This window comes from Bactrocera dorsalis, chromosome 4 (assembly GCF_023373825.1).
Source record: "Bactrocera dorsalis isolate Fly_Bdor chromosome 4, ASM2337382v1, whole genome shotgun sequence".
Lineage (NCBI taxonomy): Eukaryota > Metazoa > Arthropoda > Insecta > Diptera > Tephritidae > Bactrocera > Bactrocera dorsalis.
Window position 1 is genome coordinate 39,903,138 of NC_064306.1, and position 5,299 is coordinate 39,908,436.

A 5,299-nucleotide genomic window follows, 5' to 3' on the forward strand; every position below is an offset into this window, starting at 1 on the left:
TTGTCATTTCGTTTTGAATATCTGCAGATAAAATTTATAAAAGTTAAATTATAAAATTAGTCTTAACCCCTAAAAAAATTATTTTTATTTTTGTTTTTGGTTTTATTTTTGAAAAAATATTGAAATTGGAAATTAAGATATACATATATATAAAACTGTGGTCATACCATGCTGTTCCAGAAAGCTGAGGTTATTGTATATATGTATATGATTGTAAGATATTAAAAATTATTAGATTTTTTGCCCTGTGTTTCATTGTCACTAATAATTCTTAAAAAATGCAATTGAAATGACATACCTATAATATTGTATAATAAAAATTTGTGTGAGGTATGCACATTTTTTGAAGTCTCCAAACTTTAAACATGAAACGGTAGTCTAAGAAAAATCCAAATTCCTTATTCGCCCTTCGGACTTTTTGTCTACCTTTGATATCGCTTTTCTCAATTTTCAAATATAGAAATGCATCATGTTCCGATTGCAGTTACAGAAAGAAAAACGCCGCACAAAGTAACGATCGGCTGAGCTATAGCCAAGCTATGAGGTGTGTTCATGAAATAACGGAAACTAAAATTTCAAATTTCTTGGGTTTGAAGATCCCCATTGCCAACATCTTATTTTATGCTCCGGAAGCATTATACAATTTTAATTTTGTCTATAGCAGCCACTAAGGTGAGACGTGTCTTTATGAGCTTGACAATTTTCGTTTACCAGAAGAAATTAATAATTTGTTCGTGAGATCTTGGTCAAAAACGGATGCCTCAGCCGCCATATTCGCCAGATATGACAACGAGTGATTTTTGCTATTTTCAAAAATAAAGAACACTTTTAAGGGAAAACATTTTAGAAGATACATGAGATTCGCTGCAAAAGCCAATTTCAGAAGTGTTTCGACCTATTGGGATTGTTTTCAATGAAAAACAAAAATTTCAGTTAATTTTTTTAACATTGAACATGAAATCTATATACATATATAAAAATCAAGGGTCGGCTTTAGTATACGATCCCACGATTTCAGGGTTAAAAGTGGTATGGTTGGATAGAGCTGATGCTCCAGATTAAGAAAATATATAATTGTTGCCGCCGCAAACTTATAGTTTTCGAGATATTTGCATTTAAAGTTGAAATTTTTGCAAATTTTATCTTGCAATTTCTCGATTGCTAGTAATTATTTAATTCATATTATGCACTTTTTATGCACTTATACTTCATTACATTGTTTCTACATATTTTTTTTCCAGTAATTATTTAGTTATTTGCTTAAAATAAGCATTTTATATTTTACACAATTTTCATTTCATGCACAATAACAAAAGTATTCCGTGTTGACAGATAATAAGTGTTGCCATAATTACACATTTATCAAACGAATAAAAATGAATAAAAAATAGGACTATACCCCAAATACATAAATCATTGCCCTTTTTCTTGATATATCAAGATTTTTGATACACCCCGGTGTTGGATCGGCCAGGGTTATTTTTTTGAAGCGCGGCCGAAGGCCGCCAACGCGAAAAGGAGTTTTAATTAAAAAAAACTTGATACACCCCGGTGTTGGATCGGCCAGGGTTATTTTTTTGAAGCGCGGCCGAAGGCCGCCAACGCGAAAAGGAGTTTTACTTAAAAAAAAATTTGATACACCCCGGTGTTGGATCGGCCAGGGTTATTTTTTTGAAGCGCGGCCGAAGGCCGCCAACGCGAAAAGGAGTTTTACTTAAAAACAACCTGATACACCCCGGTGTTGGATCGGCCAGGGTTATTTTTTTGAAGCGCGGCCGAAGGCCGCCAACGCGAAAAGGAGTTTTACTTAAAAAAAAACTTGATACACCCCGGTGTTGGATCGGCCAGGGTTATTTTTTTGAAGCGCGGCCGAAGGCCGCCAACGCGAAAAGGAGTTTTACTTAAAAAAAAATTTGATACACCCCGGTGTTGGATCGGCCAGGGTTATTTTTTTGAAGCGCGGCCGAAGGCCGCCAACGCGAAAAGGAGTTTTACTTAAAAACAACCTGATACACCCCGGTGTTGGATCGGCCAGGCTTATTTTTTTGAAGCGCGGCCGAAGGCCGCCAACGCGAAAAGGAGTTTTACTTAAAAAAAAACTTGATACACCCCGGTGTTGGATCGGCCAGGGTTATTTTTTTGAAGCGCGGCCGAAGGCCGCCAACGCGAAAAGGAGTTTTACTTAAAAAAAAAACTTGATACACCCCGGTGTTGGATCGGCCAGGGTTATTTTTTTGAAGCGCGGCCGAAGGCCGCCAACGCGAAAAGGAGTTTTACTTAAAAAAAACTTGATACACCCCGGTGTTGGATCGGCCAGGGTTATTTTTTTGAAGCGCGGCCGAAGGCCGCCAACGCGAAAAGGAGTTTTACTTAAAAAAACTTGATACACCCCGGTGTTGGATCGGCCAGGGTTATTTTTTTGAAGCGCGGCCGAAGGCCGCCAACGCGAAAAGGAGTTTTAATTTAAAAAAAACTTGATACACCCCGGTGTTGGATCGGCCAGGGTTATTTTTTTTGAAGCGCGGCCGAAGGCCGCCAATTAAGCCTTAAAACTTTTCTTATTACAATGGAAAATTTATTTTAGATAGTATTTGTTTTCTGCGTTTGAGTTTTTATATCCATTTTTATTCGTTTGATAAATGTGTAATTATGGCAACACTTATTATCTGTAAACACGGAATACTTTTGTTATTGTGCATGGAATGTAAATTGTGTAAAATATAAAATGCTTGTTTTAAGCAAATAACTAAATAATTACTAAAAAATAAATATGTAGAAACAATGTAATGAAGTATAACGGCATAAGAAACGCATAATATGAATTAAATAATTACTAGCAATCGAGAAATTGCAAGATAAAATTTGCAAAATTTTCAACTTTAAATGCAAATATCTCGGAAACTATAAGTTTGCGGCGGCAACAATTATATATTTTCTTAATCTGGAGCATCAGCCCTATCCAACCATACCATTTTTAACCCTGAAATCGTGGGATCGTATACTAAAGTTTCCCCAAAATCAATGCCACTTTCTTTGTAATTTCATCACTCATAAACGGCTGAACCGATTTGGCTGATTTTTTTTTGTTGTATTTGTTATTATTAGGAGAAGGTTCTTATGTAAGAAAAAATTACGAAAGTTGCCGGAAACCCCTAAAAACAGCCCTTTTCTTTTTCCCATACAAACGTTTTATTTTGTATATACATACATACATACATACATACATATGTAAGTAAAAATGATTGTTCGTTTGTTAGTAACGCTAACGCTCGAGAACGGCGGAACCAATCTTCATGAAATCAGAAGTTGTTCGCTGTGGATCTGGAAAGGGTTAGATATAAAAAAACCATATACTTTTCATAAGGAAAAGTCGAAAAATTGGAAATTTCCAAAAAGTGACTTTTCATACACTTCTTTTTTGTTTTGTTTTTCAATATTTTGATTTGTAAATTATTTGAATCGTTCAATTTCGGTCGCTTACTTTTTTATTCCGGAAAAATTATTGAAAATTATTCAGTGAAAACTTTATGTGTGTTTCAAACGAAGTGATCAATTACAGATTGAAATTTGTTACGAAGCAAAGAAGACATCGCGCTAATATCGGTCGGCGTTCTATTTGCCATCAACGTATGGCAGCTCAAGACACAAGAACTTCATGAGACTCCCTCGATGCGATGACATATGTGTGGAATTATGGATCGCTGTCAATCAGCAAGCGATCATCACGATAATACAGCAAGACTTTTCAAACAGCTACGGTGTTTGATGAACTTTATCTTGAAGCAACGTATGTATATACAAGTATGGTGCAGTCAGATGCTGGATATACTCTGTTGAGATAAAAATTGATGAAATCATTTCTGCCGAAACTCCTCATGCAGAGAAAGATCCATTATTCTACGAAGCGATGAAAACCAATATGGTGCATGGACCTTGCAGACATCCCACTTGCAATAAATGCACGAAGCACTATCCACGTGCTTTTCTTTCGGAAACGCAAACTGGAAATGATGGATATTCACTCTATCGTCGTAGCTCATCAGACGACAATGGCAGGACATTTACCATTCAACTTAGAGTAGTGAATATCGAAGTTGAGAATATATTGATCGTACTATATTCTCCACTGTTGTCTAATTCACATTCAAAACTCATATCAATGTTTAGTATTGCAGTTTGGTGTAATCTATAAAATACGTTTGTAAGTACGTCATCAAAGGAACCAATATGGCGGTTATTGGTCTTGAACGATACGGTCGATACGTGAACTGCAATAAAGCGCTTTGTATGGTATTTACTTCTGCAATTCATGAATGTTTTTTGACTGTTGTGCGTCTCGCAGTTTATTTGAAGAATGGCTAAAGAGTGTTTTTTAACCCAGAGAATACAGTACAGCCAGCGGAAGCACTTCCAATAACATTGACATTTTCCATAATACAATTGCTAAGTATTTGGAATAGAAGAAAAGAACTGCAACCAAATACGCCGTGAAATAGATTATAAATGGTTCAGTAATCAGTCGTTGAGTATGTATTATACCACGTGCATCCCTAAAGACAGATGTCACAACCTTTCCAGCCGCCTTTTTCGTTTTTCCACGCCTGAAAACCATCACCACCAACTTCATCATGTGCAGTCCACTAGAATGACTGTCGATTGGACTCCAGCGGGAAATGATGGAGCTATATTTCTTTATTTATTGCGATTAGAGAGTACTTAAACACTTCTCAGAATTAGTTGTTTTTGTTGGATTATGAACTTGCGAGCACCTACTTTGCAACTCAACGGTGGATTTCCCTGAGCCCAAATTCAACAGTATTTTTCACAAAAAAACAATGCTTTATTGACACATGAAATGCTTTTTGATCGATTTTTTTAAACTAACACAAGTTGTTTCACAAAGATGCTATATCGCATTAACTAATAGTTATAATCCAACTAATAGGATTCATATAGATGGCAGTATTAGTATTATCTATGTATCAGCCACAGTGAAGTGTGGACGGGTCCTCTAGTATTTCATAAAACTAAAAAGGTTCCACACCTTTTCTTTTGGCATATCATTTCTACAACAAAATCGGGTTTCTTTTGTCATTATTCGCTGGTTCATCGCAGAAATTTTTGAAAATTTATATATTTTAACAATCGTTTAAAATCTATGTATATACATATGTATGTCAATATCATGCTCTTAAATATTGTATTTGCAGGAATAATTCTTGCTTATAATAAAAAAATTTAAATTTACGAACCTAAAACTCCTAATGTCTAAAAATTTAAAAAATCGAAATTTTTTGCT

The 5,299-nt window shown here is 35.4% G+C and overlaps 1 long non-coding RNA gene across 3 annotated transcripts; it reads right to left on the reverse strand.

Moving 5' to 3' along the window:
- Window positions 1-1,267: 1,267 nt before the first annotated feature.
- Window positions 1,268-3,014, reverse strand: LOC125778282 (uncharacterized). 3 transcript variants are annotated; one of them, XR_007422600.1, is made up of 3 exons: window positions 2,289-3,014; window positions 2,101-2,194; window positions 1,268-2,006 (listed from the first exon to the last, which is right to left on the reverse strand). It is a non-coding gene; the product is annotated as an uncharacterized LOC125778282 (long non-coding RNA). The 3 variants fall into 3 exon arrangements; XR_007422599.1 differs by lacking the exon at window positions 2,101-2,194 and having other exon boundaries at window positions 2,196-3,014; XR_007422598.1 differs by having other exon boundaries at window positions 2,101-3,014.
- Between the last annotated feature and the right edge of the window lie 2,285 nt (window positions 3,015-5,299).